The sequence below is a fragment of the Pithys albifrons genome, chromosome 5 (genome assembly GCF_047495875.1).
Source record: "Pithys albifrons albifrons isolate INPA30051 chromosome 5, PitAlb_v1, whole genome shotgun sequence".
Taxonomy (NCBI): Eukaryota; Metazoa; Chordata; class Aves; order Passeriformes; family Thamnophilidae; genus Pithys; species Pithys albifrons.
Window position 1 is genome coordinate 17,240,778 of NC_092462.1, and position 18,613 is coordinate 17,259,390.

Here is an 18,613-nt window from a genome sequence, read left to right on the forward strand (position 1 = left end):
TGTAGCTCCTACTTTAATACTTGCAGAGATTACTGGTGAGATTTGGCCTTTTCTAAAATATGGAAGAGACTATGAAAAGCATCAAGAGAGCTAATCTCAAGTATCTATGCTTGGGAAATAAAAATATTTCTGAGCAAAGAAAATTTTAGGCAACCATGGAATCACAGTTACAGTAATTTTCTATCTGTCCCACAGTAGCAGAGTATGGGATGTAGTACCTATTTGCAAGTAGGAGAGTCTAGTTCCAGGCAGGTCAATGAATGCTGCAGCAGTGCATTGCAGTGCCTGGTTTTTACTGTCCATCCCATGGCCTGGATTTCCAAAGCCTGCAGTAGCTTTGCTGTACTGACCAGTTGTCACAGTTTAACCCCAGCCAGCAACCAAGCACCACATGACTGCTCTCTCACTTTCCCATCAGCAGGATCAGGGAGAGAATCAGAAGGGTAAAAGCTGGAAAACTCATGGGTTGAGATAGAGAGTTTAATAGGTAAGGCAAAAGCCACACTCGCAAAGAAAAACAAGGAATTAATTCACTGTTTCCCATGGGCAGGTAGGTTATTCAACCATCTCCAGGAGAGATTGGCCCTTTCATTTGTAATGGCTACTCAGGAAGCCAAATACCATAATTCCTAACATCCTCCACTTCCTCCTTCTTTCCCTCACTTTATATATTGAAGTGGCACAGTACAGTATGGTCCTACTTGAAGCCTCTGTTAGAAAGCACCAGGGGAGACTTGAGGTGAACCTCTAGGTTTCTGGAGTTGGAAAAACAGACTGAGCATGATGACATTTGGTCTGGAATATCTCTTTGGTCAGTTTGGGTCACCTGTCTTGGCTGTGTCTCCTCCCAATGTCCCATGCACCCTCAGCCTCCTCACCAGCATGGCAGTATGAAAAGCAGAAAAGGCCTTGGCTCTGTGTAAGCCCTGCTCAGCAATAACGAAAACATCTCTAGATTATCATCACTGTGTTCAGCACAAATCCTAAACACGGCCCCATACCTGCCCCTATGAAGAAAATTAACTCTACCCCAGCCAAAACCAATGCAGTACATAAGGAAGGTTTCTTACTCTGGAGTTAGTATTTCTGTTCATGTTACTCTGTAGTCAGAACATATCCGAAGTATTTTGTGTTTTTAACCTTAATCACTTCCCAGACATTCTTTAGTACAGTCCCACAAGCAACTACACTGGCAGAGCTGAGAGAGGTGTGAACAGCAGCAGCAGCAGAAGAGCAAGCCGCTGACAGAGAAAGTGAAACTCCTTCCAGCCTGCTTTCCTTTGAATAAATCCTCATTTTTTCTCCTTAATTGGAACCATCTGTTTATGTGGATATAACAACTCAGCATCCTCACACTCCAGTATTTCAACCATGTATTAATATACAGAGAAAAAGGTTTCTCAGGGACAAGTAGAAGCATTTAAATTCCAATATGACTATCACTATTTTAACTTCTTTTTTTGTCTCTACAGAGGACCTAGCTCTTTTTTTTTCACAGAGGTCTACAAACATGCAGAGAAATTAATAGCTGTTTTGTGTATGTGCTAGTTTAAAGGTAAACTGGCAGAAGAAATGAACTCAAACCAAAAGAGATTGTAAGTCAGAGTTACAATTTAGTAAAAATATTACAATGAATGCAATGATACAAAGAGAAATTGGTTTTAACCCACAAAACCCAGAAGTATAACCCAGCACCCTGGAGCATAAACAGAATGGTGTTCATTAGCCCCTGTGCTGAGCCCCACATGGTTCCCCTGAGTCCAAAGCAAAAGGAAAGGAAAAACCTGTTGGTGCAGATGATGGTCCCAGACTGGTTGAGAGTGGTGGTCGCAGTCCTGTCGGGGTTCTGGTCCTCCTCTGGGTCTGACAAGCAGTCCTAGAAGTCTCCAAATCCCAAGATAATATACCCGCTCGTTCAGGTGGGAATGCCTTGTACTTCCCCCAGGGTGGGGAGTTCCACAATGGGTGATCTAACTCTGTGAGTCATGGGATAGTTTTGAAATTGTTGCTGGCCCATGAGCAGACTCACCCCTTCAGGCTGGGTGTGAAGGTGCTAACAACTCCGCGGAGGGGAGTTATCACAGCTTCTATCTCACAGGCTTCTTTAATACCAGCTTGCAGCCTGAGGAGTAGGGTGTGCCCTGGGCAGCTGCTGCAAATGGTCCATTGTTAACAGTTCATGAGAAATGATATAGAGTGTGTAGAATACACAGCTTTGATCACACCCACACAGTGATAAACTGGTCCTGGCTGCTGAACTAGGACAGTGTAATACAAATGCAGCAAAGTTCTCCAAAGAGCAAATGTATTTTATTTGGACTCTTGCTTACAGGAATCATAAAAGAGAGTCTTTTTAAAACATGGTGAAACTTTAGCTTTATTTCTCTGACTTTGACATTAGATTGGAGCTTGCACTGTGTTTTTGAAGAAGTTTATAATGGAAAAGGTGAGACATCCTTAACTGCAGCAGATCAAGTGATTTCCCTCACAGTGCAGCCTAGAAGAGGAAAGTAACAACAGCTAAGGAGGCTAAAGGGAAGCATCCTCAGAAGCCATTACATTAGTGATGCTTATCTCAGCCAGGTAGCTCAAATAAGTCAGAAGCAGAATTGAACATACTATTGAAGCAGCAGCAGTATATGAAGTGCTATTTGTGTGCTCTGTGTCTAAGGTGCTATACATTGGGCTCAGAGATAAAAAAGTCATCTATTTTTCCCTGTAGGAGACAAATTAGACATAAACAATCATAAGTAATTGTTTCTCATTGTGCAGATAATTTCTTGTATGTGTCTTTGCATTTATTTTCATGAGCCTCAGCCTTGAATCTTCCTTGGAAAGGCTGCAAGCAGTAGTTTTTTTCTTCAGCTTGGCAGGACAGAAATATATGGGCCATAGTCATGATGACAGTACCTCAAAAGATGTCCTGGTCATCCCATTGGAAAGGAAAGTGCTGTCTGCAGAAGGGCAAGAGGTGAAGATTGAAGATGTCATTCTAGGCAGAAGGGTTATCAAAAATCTGTCCCTTTGGGGAAGACTCTAATTTCTGAAGAAATTGTTTCTCTGCTCTGGACATCACTGACCCAGCTTTGTAGTGTTACAGGAATGAAAAGCATTCCTTTAAGAGAAGCTTAATGACAAGACTTGCAGAGCAGCATTTCTTAAAACCCTCTGTTTAACCATGTTAAATAGACAGCAACTTTCATGTCACCTTAGTGATTTCAGACCTCAAGCCAGACCATGGTTTATTGTGTCCTTGACTCCACAGATGTTGGAGTTTACCAAAAACACTATAACAACAAGCAAGCCGTTTTCAGCATTGAGACATAGTTGAGACAACAAACCCCACTCCCTGAGGTGGCTATAGCCTTTTTATTTCCAGTTTGGAGTCACATAAGGGCACACAGGTGTCTGTGAGATTACTGGTCCCAAGGCCCATTAGGCCAATGAAACATATCTTGCTGCCATGGGAGCACTCATGTCTTTTCCTCAGCGGGTTTTTAGATGTACACAGAGCTATTGAAATACTCTGGGACACTTTGGAGAGATAAGAAAGCACGCAGGCTTTTAGGACAGATAGTCACTTGAATTCTGTGGACCATCACTCTCTCACATGGCCTCCAAAAACTGAGAGGAAAGAGAGATGTACTTATTATCTTCAGTGAAAGTGAAAATACTGGCAAGTGGAGCTTATCCATATAATAATTTAGAATAGCATTTCCAGGAAAGCAGTGAATTTTACTTTAGTAATGACTGACCTGGGCTAGACTCAATTTTCTTGTCCAACACAAATTGATATAATCATGATTAATGTGTTTAAAGCACTTCACCTCTATTTCCTGTTTCAAAATGTGGGGTCAGAGATCTTCTTCTAGCCTATGTAAGTTATAGGCATTTCAGGGACAGATCTAGATCTTTCAGTGGATACCTATCACCACACAGTTTTAGGTTAAACTGAAGCTAGCTGAGGGTCCTCCTCTTGCTGCTCATATGACCTTCTCAATCTTTGTAAGGTCACCACTTTTAATTGCTAATGGTGATTTGAACTCCGTTAATCAGACTTGTTTGGTTTTTATCTACATGGACAGGTAAAACAGAATAGAGTAGAGTAGAATAGAATAGAATAGAATAGAATAGAATAGAATAGAATAGAATAGAATAGAATAGAATAGTCCTGGTGGAACAAACCTACAACAATCATCTACTCCAACTGGGAGGTTAAATACATAGTGCCATGGACAGAGTCATGACAATGATTGTACAGAGGAAGGTACATATTTCACCTCCTGCAATCAATACACTTTGTGGAAATTTCCATTTTATCATAGTAATTTTAAACATCATAATTTTGCCAAAAGTTTTCAATCAGCTGATGAAAAGATGTTGATGTGTTTTTTAAAGGTTGCAAGCAGTTCTTCCCTTTTCTAGGCAGAGTTTAGCTGGCTGACCATGTGTCCATACAATTGTCATTCACCTAAATAAATGAGAAGAGATTATGGGAGGAAGGATTTGCATGACTGATGGGAAGAATTAATCTCTTCTAGCCACCCAGCAGTACAGTAATTGGTGTCTGGGACGCAGCTGCAAGTGCCACATAATAGCTGTCAGTGTCATGTGTACACAGATGGTCTCAGTGTTTCAGTGTGGAGATAACACTGTGAGAAAACGATTGGCATAGTGGGAGCAGACCAGCAACATTCTTGGCTGGCAACCACTGGCAGCACTGTTGTGCTGTTCTCCATACAAGTTGTCTCTGAAAAGAGACTACTTCTGAAAATGTGTTGATGCCTTGAAAAGATAAAAAATGAGAGTTGAAAGCAACAGCAGAGATCTATGGGTTCCCCTCATACCCCATAGGCTTTTAGATGCCTAGAGGGTGGGTGTGGTGGTTTGGTTTTTGGTTTTTTTTTGTGGTGTGTCTGTTTATTTGTATGGGTTTGTTGTGAAACCACCTTGGAGACAAAGATTTTCTTCTGAAGATTGAGCATACTTTCTAAGGTTTTCACAAAGTATTGAAAGGCAAAAATACCTCTTGTGAGTTCATTAAGTAGCTCCCATGTCACCTTCAGAAAGGTCTTTCAGCTAGGAAAACAGCTAAGCCAGTATTATGGCTAGGATTACTCTATCACACTCTTTATTTAGTTTCTGTACTCTCCTGTTCTGTAATCCTGCCTCCAGAACAATCTATGTAATTTCAGGACCCTGAGACATAATGTCAAGTGTATTGGGTATTTGTTTAGTTTCTTCATACTGCTGAGTCTCCGTATTTTTGCTTTGTTAGTGCTGTGTTGCACTACAACACATTCACTATCATGGCTGCTGCATATCACATACGCTGCAATCTCATACCACATACCCTGCAGTCTCATATCACATACCCTGCAATCTCATTTTTATTTGGTCGGGAGAAGGTAAAACTCTTAAAGCCTTCAGGTCCTTGTGGTTTCAGGGTTGGCCTGATTCCCATTGGCTTCCATGTAGCACAGTCATTGGACAGACCTGTTTGTCAAGCCTGCAAGCCCATGTGTTATATGGAGAGTAACTGAGGACCTCAGTGTGCAGGAGACATGGTCCCTACATAGTCAGATTTTCCTACCGAGGCAGATAGCACTGGGAACAATGCAAATCACTTATGTTGGATAGGATTCTCTAGTTCAAAACCCACTTACTTCAGTAGCAAAGCTGTCTCTCTTAGACCTGAAACATGTACGAGAGAGTTTTCTTTTGGCTATATAGTTGCTCCCTTTCACATACAGAGGGGTGCTGCAGTGAGAAGGGGAAATGGGAAGGGTAGGTGTAAGGGTAAGGGAAAGGGAAAGGGAAAAGGAAAAATGAAGGGGAGGGGGAAGCAGAAGGGGAAGGGGAAGTGGAAGAGGAAGGGGAAGGGAAAGGGGACAGATTGCGAGCAGACAAGATTTCCATGCAGAGGTACAGAGGCAGTCTCAGAGCATGTACATGGGGTGAGCTATCAATGATATCTGGGAACAGATATGATTGCAATCAGTCAGCTGCTGAAGGCACTACTGTAGTAATAGTAAATGGGGTAACATCAGGCTGGTGACAAGTTACTAGTGGGGCTCTGCAGGACTCCATCTTAGGCCCTGTGCTCTTCAACATCTTCATTACTGCTTGGGTGCAGGACTCAAAGGAACACTAAGTAGATTTGCAGATGACGCCAAACTGGGAGGAGATATTGACTGCCTAGAAGGCAGAGAGATGCTGAGATAGACTTTGACAAAATAGAGAGCTGGGCAATCACCTACTGTGATTGGTGATTTAACAAAGTCAAGAGCCAGATTCTGCTCCTGGGATGGGGCAACAGTTTGGGGAATGAGATGCTGGAAAGCAGTGCCATGGAAAGGGAGCTGGGGGTCCCGGCTGATGGCAAGTTGAATGAGTCAGCAGTGCCCTGGCAGCCAGGAGGGCCAACCGTGTCCTGGGGGGCATCAGGCAAAGCCCAAGGAGAAGATTGTCCAGCTCTGCTCTGCACTGAGGCAGTCTCATCCTGGAATATTGTGTGCAGTTTGGGTGCTACAAAATAAGAAAGATATTAAGCCCTTAAAATTGTCCAAAGGAGGGCAGTGAAGATAGTGAAGGGTCTAGAAGGAAGCCATTCAAGGACCGGCTGAGAACACTTGGTCTGTTAAGCCTGGAGAAGAGGAGACTGAGGGGAGACCTCACTGCAGTTGCAGCTTCCTCGTGAGGGGAAGAGGAAGGGCAGGCACTGATTTCTTCTCTGGTGACCAATGACAGGACCCAAGGGAGAGCCATGAAGCTGTGTCAGGGTAGGTTTAAGTCAGATACTAGCAAAAAGCTTTTCACACAAAGGGTGATTGAGCATTGTAACAGGTTTCCTAGGGAAGTGGCCAGGACACCAAGCCTGCCAGAGTTCAAGAAGCATTTGGACAAAGCTCTCAGGCACACAATGTTATTCTTCGTGCTGTCCTGTGCAGGGCCAGGAGTTGGACTTTGATGATCTTTGTGGATCTCTTTCAACTCAGGGTATTCTATGATTCTATAATTAGTTTTATGATTCCAGAGATGAAAGCTCTGTGTCCTTAAGTGACTGATTAGGAAAGGAATCTGATCCATAGCACTAGTAATAAGGCTATTTGTTTAGATGTAGCTCTCAGTCACAAATGATCACCCCTTATGCCCCTTCTGCCTCCGTCCCAGGACTGTTTATTTATTTTTGTTTGTTTTGTCCTGACTCTGGGTTGTGAGCTTTCCATGTGGAACAGTCTGTCCTTTTTTTTTCCTCTCTCACACCTATGTATATAATCCTTAAATGCTTAGATCTTTGTTTTTCCTTGAAACTTGACTTACACTGCTGTATATTTTAGAGATGCATTTTGTTGTAATTTTTGGCAGCATATCAAGCAGCTCAGTAATTCTTCATTTGGAATGCCACTTTATGTTAATCATGGCTTAATTATTTCATGATCTCTAGTTTAATTACTGAGGGGTCGCCCTAGTTTGAAAAGATCTGGGAAAACATCATTTACAAAACAAAGCAGTATATCCAGATGCCTTTACTTTTAGATGGAATTAGTTTGCTCACAAGACCAAATATTTATTTATCACTTCCATAAGTTTAATGGAAGAAATTTAGAGATAATACTTTACAACCTAAACCAAATATAAGTAAAGAGGTCCTGAATGATTAAATTATTAAATAGATGCATGAAACAGATCTGTTAACATTCCTTTAACATGAATAAACAAAACTGGTATTAATAATTTGCAGCTAAAGTGGGTCTGCACTCTTAGAATCCTAATTGTGAGCTGAACAACAAGATAAACATTCCTTTCCTCTTTTTAAAAATCTAACTCTTTTAGAAAACAAATCACTCAAGAAGCTTACTTGTGTTATTTGCCAAAACCATTTAAAAAACCATATTCTGATTATGATGCATTTTGCTAGAACTGAAGTAGTCAGTCATGGAGTTAAGGCTGTATCTTGTCCTCAGTCACACTGAGGACACTCACTGCTTTCTTTATAAGCCATGCACATATTGGCACCAAATTATGTAGCAGAGCTAGGCTTTCTATTCCTCCAGCACATAATTCAAAGGTGTAATAAAGTCCTGGGATAAAATGAAGTTTCTATCTGCTTCTCTTCACTAAGCTGAGCTCAGTTTTAGTGACTCATTCAGGACTAGGTAAACATTAAGATAACTAGAGTGTGGCAAAAAAAGCTCTGGACCATTAGTGATGTAGTGATGTTGTGGCTATGACGATGTAAGAAAGATAAGGTTTGACAGAGAGAGAGTGATCTTCACAGTGCTAATTAATGTAGTTGGAAAGAACAGTAAGCTTTGGGGTGCATCCAAGGTTATCTCCAAGAGAAGCAAGTAGAAACATTAAACTCATGAATCAAATATAAGTTGAGAATGTGACTCTCATGTTGTTACTTGAGAAAAAGATAGATAGATATAGATAGATAGATAGATAGATAGATAGATAGATAGATAGATAGATAGATAGTTGAACATAGGTGAATAATTGAAGACCAAAGGAATTGTGGTGGTGATACAAGAAATTACTAACTTTCTCCAATTTGGACCTTAATGAAAGGTTCATTCAACCTGGATGCAACTCCTTAATGAACAGGTTTGACTACTGACTATACTTAGTGGGAATTGCTAAGTCCTGCCTTTCTAGAACATGGTACTCCATCCCCAAAATGACAGAGCTGCCCCAGTACAGACAAGGTATCTTGGTCTGGGGAAACAAATCCAATACGGCCAATAGAGATAATTTCTCACCTTATAGACTCTCCCTCCATGATATTGAAATTCACAAGATTAGGATGTTTTGCACAAACTGAAAACTTGGCCCTAAGATTTGTTATTTCTGAAAAGAAATGCAAAAGTCATCTACACATGAACATTACTAAAATAAGTAGAAAGTTTTCCTCCTTCAGAATGACAGAGCGTGAGGAAAGATTTATATTGGATTTTATTTGGGAGGTGACTTATTCAGCACTTATAGAGATTTCACTACAATAGCTGAAAACTTGCCTGTCTGTCTGAAATAGCCAAAAATTCATGGCATAGTGTTTAGTTAGTACAGGTGAGAAGGAATGTCAGAGAATGTATGACTAGTAAGAGCTTGCTTGAAAACTGGCATCACTTTTCAGTCTTGTTCACTGCAGGACACTACCAGGTTTCCACTGCTGTCCCTAAGTAGTTTCAGGAGATGTAGGTACTTCTCAGAATGCCCCACTAAATTCCTGTCCATCACTTCCAAAGTCCTTATCCTCCTTGATGATACTGTCATAGAGCTCAGCAGGACCAGAGAGTCACCTAAGATAGGAATATATGGAATATGCCAATGATACAGGCAGGATTAGTCAAGCTGGAGTTTTTCAACAAAACAGCTAAAAACAACACGGAAAGCAAATTTTGATAGGCAGCTACTACAAGATATTTTTCTATTACCTTGGTAGTTGCACAATGATTTTGGACTGATACCAAAGTACTTGGGGCTGATGTCTAGGTAGCCAACTCGTGCTACCACTGAACAAAAGTAGAATATGACTAACTATTCCAAATGTCATTTAAAAGAAAGCTAAAAGCTTGATTTTTAAAGCTTCCAGACAAGAAAATCTTGGCACATCTATGACCTCACATTTTAAAACACTGAAACTATTCAGTGGTTTGATTAGTAGGTGATATTAGAGGAACATTGTAAAAAACATCAATTAAGCTAAACTACATTTAAAAAAATCTTTCAGTACCTCCACTTTGAGTCAGAGTTTTAAAAAGATCTATTCGGCCATTAGAAATAGATGAAAAACATTGGCATACAGATTAGTCACAAGGTACATTTTGAGGAAAATTTAATTAAAGATGACAACAACCAAATAATAACAGCTCATGATTCAGCATATTGATGAACAAGATCAAGAAATTTGTGTTCTGTTTTCATTATGTCTGTCTTCCTGACATATGTGCTCTTCTCCAAGCAAGAATGCCATGTCTGTGAGCTGCTATACCATGCCCTCTCATCTTCTTTTGAAAAGAGACAGGAGGAGCTCACTGCAGGGCAAGGGAGGCCAAAGGTTCTGAAAGTTATTCTCTTCTCTTAGTCAAGTGTTGGCATATGAAGTTTGAGGAAAATAGTGAGAGTGACTCTATGAGGTCTGAGAAAACACCCTTCTAGCTAAATCTCCAGCCTCTGACAGCAACCAAGAGAGTCTCAGATTATGCCTGCCTTTCTCCAAGGGAGCATAGAGGCACAACCAGAATGAATAAGTTTATACAGAAATGTGTATGAATTGTTATAAGTAGTATAAACAGAAATATCTGCTAAAATGCTGTCTGATGATTCCGTTCTCCACAGAAGTAGATTTGTATGTTGATCTTTCTGGATCAGCTGATAGAAATGGAGCCAACAACTTTCAAGATTCTGAATTCCTTTTTCAAGAAGGAGCTTAAGCCAGGTAAAAAGCATATTAGATCTTGGTATAATGTAACTATATGAATAGATTAGACTGCTGGGAATAACAGGATAGTTGGGTCTGATGAACTTGAAATAATATTAAAAAGGCAAGAGGTGGTAGGTACCATGACAGTAGTAGTAGGCATTGCTAGTTATTATTAGTTGTCTTTGTAGTAGGCATTGCCAAGAGCGTAGCAGGAAAAACATAATGAGGCACAAACCCCATCTCTGTATGTGTCCCTTGAGGCTGAGGATTGGCAGGTTAGAGACAGAGTTCCTATGTAGATAATTTGGGGCAACCCATTGCTGGGTAGTGGTTTTTTACCTTTGTTCAAATAGTTTCCAGAAGGGCATTTAGTCAGTGAAAGAATTCTTCAGAACAAGTGTGGCTGGTTTCATGGATTTTGATGACTCCATGGGGATGGAGTATTGATTTTAGGGGCAATGGATCTGCTTTGCCAATGGTTGCTTTTACTCTTTGATTTCTTCAGTTTGCCATTCCTGTTCTGTGCGAGTATTTCCTATAGTGAGGAATTTGGTAAGGTTAGGGACATTTACAAATCAGCAGGAAGAGTTCTGAAGATAAGTCTTTCAAGTCATTATCTTCTTTTAATACAAGTAGTGATTTTTTAATGACTTCAAAGATTCCCATGCAGGCAGGTCAATGCCCGTGCAATGTTAGCAGATTTCTCTTTGCCTTTTGATATCTGGCATTCATAGTAAACCTTCAAAAATTCAGTCTGTTTCTCAGAAGGAGCATAAGAAGAAACCTGTAAAGATACAGGTTTGTCAGCTTTATGTTAGTGAAATGAATATCAGGATAGATTTCCATAGTGCAACTACAACACTTTTGAAGAGTTTGGCTATACATTACAGCTTTCTGAAAGGAGATTAAAGAATATAATTTTGGAATTCCACTTAATCCCTCTCAAATGTCAGTGTGTGAAGGCAGAAATCACCTTTGCGGAAGAGAGGATATTGCCAGTACTCTAGAGCATAGAATTCATGCACATGGATATGAGTGTTACCCTCTGCCCTTTATCCAAGGGAATGTGATCACACCCTCCTCCTTTCAGCCATAAAATTCTTCAAAATCAGACAAGTCATTCTCTGTGTCTCCTTCTCTCACTCTTCCTTTCACCCAGGCCAGTCCTCATAGACCTTGAGTTAGATATGCCCTAATTTTACACAGCTCTATAACTTTTCTACATGAAATGATTGACTGTCAAAAATTGAATCATAGCCCTGCTAAACTGTCCAAGAAGGACACAGCATCCTGGCACAGTCTGCCATGCAGAGGGTAAGCAGGACTGGCATGCTCACTCCTACCTTTCTGGTTTCATGCTGGCTATTTGACACTCAGTGAACAGGTTGAAGATGTAGAGATTTTTGAGAAGTATTTTTCAGAGAAAATCAACATCAGTGAAAGTCTGTTTTGTACAGAAGGGATATAGGGATATATGTTTTTCATTCTTTATTTCACTGAGTTGCAATAGTTTTAAACAGAAAGGAACCATCTAAAACCAGTAGCACAGCTCAAATCTACAGTGACCTCACCCTGTTCCCTGTGTTTATTTATTTTAGTCACCATGAGTGGTAACCCTCTCTTGCTATTGCATAGAAAAGCATCTTGCAGTTATTAATTTCACCTCAGAGACCTGACCCTGTGGATTGCCTAAATGGGACAGATGAAATTTGTGTAAAGCTGTCCTTGGCAGGCCTCCCATAGAAGTCACAAGAGGCAGTCTGATGCTCTGTGTTTTTGGGAAAAAAATGTCTTGGTTTGAGGGGAAAAAACCCAAAATGTTTACCCACAAGCGGGAGAGGGGGCCTTCTCCACAATAATCACGCCACTCTTTATAAAATTTAAGGAAAAAAGAATTTAATACAAGAAGGATAACTGTTCTTAACTGCTATATATAAACAGACTAGTGCAAACCGCTTCCCCAACACCACAAGAGAAAGAAAAAAAAAACAACAAAACCCAGCAGGTTTTCCTCCAGGAGGAAAGTTATACTTAAGCAGTGCCAAATGTCACAGTCCGGCTGGCTGTGGAGTGAGTTCCCAGTAGTTTCCAGTCCCTCTCCAGCAAGACAGACGAGTGGTGAGCTCCCAGATGAACTCTGTGTCTCTTGTCCCAGATGAAGGAAAAAGAAAGCTGAAAAGTGGGAAACCACCATGTGTCCTGCAAAAGCAGCTGTACACCTCTCTCCTGGGTCACTACCCCAGCCGGGGCGGGCAGGCCATGACGGTGCAGGCGGTGGTGGCTGCAACAGAGGCCGGGATCCCAGATGCAGGATCCAGGAGAAACAGCCGTGGCGAGAAGAAAATACAGCGTCTCAGCCAGAAGCCCTAGCAGTAGTCAGCAGAGCAGCTTCCCTCCTCCACAGCCACCGTTTTCCGTTCTGCCGAGCTAAAAAGGGAAAGATGTCCCCCAAAACAAAAGAGACAAACCTGCCCCCATCCAAGTGATCAGCAGTTAGCTACTTCTTTTGTTAACTGCTGGCATGGGCAGTTAGTGGCAGGGGAGAGAATTTACATAATAATCCCAAACTACAACAGCAAAAAAAAAAGAAGAAATATTGAATTTCTTGATGGTATTGATATGTTTACACATGGAAATCTGACTGTCAGACTTGGGAATAAGGATGTTACTTTGAAGTCACAAAGCTTTTTGCCTGCCCAGCTGTGCTTGATACCTACAGCTTACAAGTTGGAAATGCAACTTAAAGTGACAAAGCTTAAATAGGATGAAGGGAAAATGTAAACAATCAGTAGCACTGATTGAATCAATTGGACATCTCATTTTTAGGCTATTTACCCCTGTGATGCAAAGTAGTAATCTTCAACATAGGTACTAGTAATTAGCTCTGTTGGATCTTCTGGTCAATGTTTGAATTTGGGAATAATAGAAAACCTCCCAGATGCTATGCTTGGGGACAGCTGCTATTGGCTAGCTAATCTGCCTGAAAACTTAATTCCCTGTAAGAAGAACAGTTTACTTTCAGTGAAGTGGTAGTCTCAAACAAAAGTTTCCCTATTTCCCCCTTCCTTTCAAGGTAAAACCCACAACTATTAAATTGTTTGAGTTAGCAACCTTGTTATTTTAAAGATAATTGATAAAAGAGAAAGAAGTGTTTCTTTTTGTAAAAGCACCTTCCGGTGAGTCTTGCCTATATTTCATATCCTGTGCAATGCCAAAGGAACACATTATGGAAGTAAAGATCATGACATTTGGAAGCAAATTTTAGCCAACCGCTGATTTTTGTGTTATATGGATATATGATGGAGTGCACATAAATGTCCTCCAGAAGCAAAGACCTTTTGATAAATGACTGCACTGTAGACTTGCACAACTATTACAAGCCCTCATTATTCGAATAGTAAAAGTCTCAGTTCTTGAACCTTCTTGCCTTTAGCAGCAGGAAGTCATATTTAGCTCAAAAAATGGATAAGCAAGTTTTATCGTTTATGGCCATGGCTTAAAAGCTTTTGTCTTCCACCTTGACTCATTCAACATTCTGACTGACTGCAACATCTTCCTGTGTCTCATGAATGTCAAGGAGCAAAATTCCAAGGACTATGGTTTCTCAGACTTTTATTTTATTATTATTTATTATTTATTTTATTTTATTATTTTATTTTATTATTTTATTTTATTTTTATTATTTATTTTATTAATTTAATTTAATTTAATTTATTTTTAATTTTTTATTTTAATTTGTTTAGTTTAGTTTAGCTTAATTTAGTTTAGTTGAGTTTAGTTTAATTTAGTTTAGTTCAGTTTAGTTCAGTTCAGTTTCCATTTCCTTCTTACAAAACAATCTTGAGGATCTCATGTGCCAGGCTTTTTTTCATCCTTAAATTTTTCCATTTTTAAAAAAAAAATTATATTTTGGATGATTTTGTATTTTATCTACCTTTCTTTCCCACAGATCCTATTTTACCCTACGTCCCCAACTCAAAATAGCTTTTGCTGCCAGATTCCCACCGATACCTACAACTAGGTTTTTCTTTACAAACAAATCATCATTCACCCCATGGTATTAACATGTATGAGTGGCTGTATAATAAATGTAAACATGTATTTATTGGGAAGGAAAACTTTCATAAGGTTCTCTTTCATAAGAGGCGAAATCTTTACTGTAAGTATTTAAGCAACTCTCTTGGGACTGATAACTTGATTTCCACTTGGGTGTACATCTCAGGCTGTATCTCACTTCTAAGGAGATATTGTCAAATTTTTTCCACATTGTTTTTTTGCTCATGGCTGGTGTATGTCTGGTAACTGCTTAGAAATCTCAAATTCAGCAGTATTTCCCACAGACAAAATACTGTACCTGACCTTCCTGTTTAATTCAGAGCATGCTGATATTTTCCCATCACCTGGTTGCATACTTCATGCTGCATAGATTTGTATTTAACGTGACACAGCAGGCAATAAGATGCGAACTGCCCACAGTTCTCAGTAGAGTTTGCTATTAAAAAACATATAGCAGAAAACCTGTATATCAACATTACAAAGCACAGGGAACAGTTCTGGTTTAAGACCATGAAACAAAATGCAATAAACTAGAAGGCTTAACACGTTCCAGAGTTTGTAATCACAGACTATTCTGAGTTGGAAGGGACCCACAAGGATCATCGAGTCCAACTCTTAAGTCAATGGCCCACACAGGGGATTGAACCCATGACCTTGGCTTTATTACAACCAAGTTTTTACCAACTGAGCTAATCTCAGGGTCTAATCAATGCATCAAGCCCTGTTTACTGCCATAGCCCTTTTTACTCCAATTTTTGTTAGTTTTCTCCTAGTGGCCTCCAATTTATGGATATGTTTAGAAGCAGAAAGATGCAATCTAGTATAAAAAAATCTGCATTGGAATGGAAATTCTCTGCAAGGTAATCTCACTTTTGGTAATGCTTTGGCTAATTTTTTTTAAAGTAAAAATAAGTAAACCCATTTGGCTTTCAAAAGGACATAGCTGCTCACTGGTTTGGCATCTTGGTGTTGAGGTGACAGAAAAGTATTTTTTTTTCAAAATGGAGATACAGTTGAGCGAAGAGTTAAATAAAAATACACTTGAGAGAATGTCTTCTACATGAAATCAACACCTTTCTTTCATTTTAGGGAAACAAAAACAACTGTTGAAGGTTGCATTTGATGCAAGATATACAATGTAATTTTCATGCTTGTTCCCTTTCAATACGATGCATGAATGGCCGCTTCCTTGGGGACAAATTGTAAATGTGTCAGTGAAGGCCTTGAGAACATCAGTGAATTACAGTTGCACGAAATACCTGCTTTAAAAGACTTCTTTATATTCATCCATCTCCTCGTTTTTTTAGGTCTGCCACTATAAATTGTCTGCCTGTCCTGCATATGAAGTACAGATTTCTGGAAGAGAGACCTCTTCCTTCAGTAACTACAGAGAGGAACATGAACACAAAAAGTTGATCTGATGCAAAATAGTACAATTGTAACTCCTCGAAAGACAAAAAGGGGCCAAATGTTGTTTCTCCATGTATTCTGATCTCCAAAAGCAGATTTGTTTCTAAGCAATGGTGTAATTAGCAGATTCACTTGTTTATGAACACTGAACATCACATGGGGGCAATAACTTTCCTTGGAGGCCACTCAATGTGTGTTTCTTTCTATCTCTAGCATCTGTCATTTATTGAGGCCTTCTGTTGACTAGAAAGTTGTAGACTGATCTCCTTGGAATTAAAAAATGCATTTCAGGTCAGGAGAGAAAATACTGCTGTGGGCCTCTTAGGGTCAGACTCAAATGATAGACATTAATACCAGTTTTATTTCACCTAAGACTTCAGAAGTGTCTTTCAGATTACTGCCCACATTCTTCCAAGATGAAGAGCTCCATTATACATCAGCCTTAGTAAGAAACTGGGAACCTTAAGAATCCCATTAAGTACCTAAATACCTCTTAAACCATGTCCCTGTTGGTCCTTTCACAAATTTTTCTGAACTTCTGTGGCACACATGATATGTGAGGGTAGTTAGAAGGATGCTAATAATAAAATCCAAGTGTCTAATTTCGAATGCCGCTGACAGTGGTATTTTGTTGTTGTTGCTGTTGTTTGTCCTCTGAATTTTAAGCTTTGCTTTGAAAAAAAACATGGTGATACTAGCATGTGCCTCCTGAACCCTTTAGGAAATTGTTAGGAAAATCCCCTTTCCTACCTAGCCCTCCTAGGTCCACAGAGATATACTGCCTGCCTTCTGAACAATCCTAACCTTGTTCATGAAGGCAATTTAACTGTTCCTGCCACTGTTCTCCATATTTTTCTTTTTATCCTGTTCTATCTCCAAAAATGTAAAAAATTTCTGAGAAACTGGTTATAATTTGTTCACATTCTCTTTTTGTATAAGAAAGTGGAAAAGTATGTATTTCCTTGAACAATACAGTAAAGAGCACATTTACTGTTTGCAAAAGACTTTTGCTTGCTAGCTAGAATTGTTCCATCCCACTTCATTCTTCTTTTCTGTAAAGCTATCATCACAACACACCTCCTAGTTACAACTAATCTTAAAAAGAATTCAACATTATTATCTATAGATTCACCTTATGTTTTTTCTAACCAATTTTTTACTCATGAAAGTTACAGAAGCTGTACATGGAAAACTTTTGTATGATTTTAAATCACACAAGCAGAGCATGAACCTCAAGGTTGAAGTGGTGTTATTACTATACAAAAGGGAATTGAAATAAAGCAGAAAATCTCCCACTTTTTTTTCAAAAATAAAATTAAATAGCACAGAAGTTTTCCCACAATACACTACTGTCTTGAATGCACAAAGCCTTTTGTAGCTTTATGATAAAAACTTCTGGTAATAAAAGCACACTGTATTGTTTTTGCAAATGACTTTAAGCCATGACCAGAAGATACTAAAAACATAAAAAAATCAGGAAATCTTCTGTTGTTGTAACAAGTGGTGATTTGTATAAAAAACTAATTTTTTTCATTATTATCCAAAACCAATTAATTTTTTGAAACTTGCATAGTGTCCCAGCATGGGAGAATCAGTCAATACCATTATAAAGTTATCCAAGACCACAGGCCATTTCCTAATTCTTCTCTTGCTACACAAAGGATAATCCTCTGCAACTTAAGATATAAAGCAAGTGAGATGCCAGTGCAGCAACATGTATCATATTTCACTATGATCTGTTGTTGTATGACAAGTCCTCAAGTCCAGAACAAAACCTGTATCTTTTACAAAGCCTATTCAGCATTGGTCTGAAATAGAGCAGTGCAAAACTTTTGTTGCAAAACCTCAAAACTTAACCAAAATCTGAGGTTTCCATGAAACAGCAAACACTTCAGTTTGGTTGCCTGTTGTAGGAAGATTGTGCTCTGGGAAAAGACAGGCAGTTACAAAACCTCTGGGACATGCTCAGCAGCTAAAATCAACCACTATTCTCCTGGGGGTTGGAGATTTCTACCAACTTGTCAAAGTGGAAGTTTTTAAAAATTGAAACAGAGGACTAGGAACAATCTTCTGGGGAAGAGAATTCATCTTCCAGCAGGTTGAGGGAGTCGCTTCTGCTCTTTTAGTTTCTTCTGGTGAGATCCCACCTGGAGTGCCGCATCCAGCCCTGGGGTCCCCAGCACAGGAAGGACCTGTTGGACCATAAATATTCTCTGCATTTTATGCTAAAAAGTGGCAGAAAAAAACCTTTGAAGAGACATACTGGGAGTTACTACACATTATATACATGCACAATTGTCCTTTTAAGCCAGACTCTGCCACAATTATTCTCATTATGACATACATAGTTGATGGAAAGAGAGAAATTAGAATATGAGGATGTCATGTGAGTCAAAATCTAACCTTTGGAATAAAAACTCCTATGAAGCTCCTCACAGTACTTCAGAAAGATCTATATGAAAATTCGCTGAAACGATCAATGTTTTCTCAGCATCATGATTGTGGAAGAGGAGCTTAGCAATGAGCAGGGCTGGAAACAAGATGTGCTGTGTGTTTCAACCATGCTGCTATCACAGAGAGGACCTCTGAAATATCCAAGTCATGGACAACAGCCAGGAATGATACAGCCAGTGAAGGGACCACATCACTTGCTAAAAATGAAAGCCTTCTGTCACTGTCATAATTGCCATTGAAATTGACATGGGTCTATTTAATCCT

At 39.5% G+C, this 18,613-nt stretch overlaps 1 long non-coding RNA gene across 1 annotated transcript; it reads left to right on the forward strand.

Annotated features, from left to right (window-relative positions):
* The first annotated feature begins 1,476 nt into the window (after positions 1 to 1,476).
* LOC139671830 (uncharacterized) lies at positions 1,477 to 16,543 on the forward strand. The gene is made up of 3 exons (XR_011697795.1): positions 1,477 to 1,595; positions 10,345 to 10,444; positions 15,793 to 16,543. It is a non-coding gene; the product is annotated as an uncharacterized lncRNA (long non-coding RNA).
* The last annotated feature ends 2,070 nt before the right edge of the window (positions 16,544 to 18,613 follow it).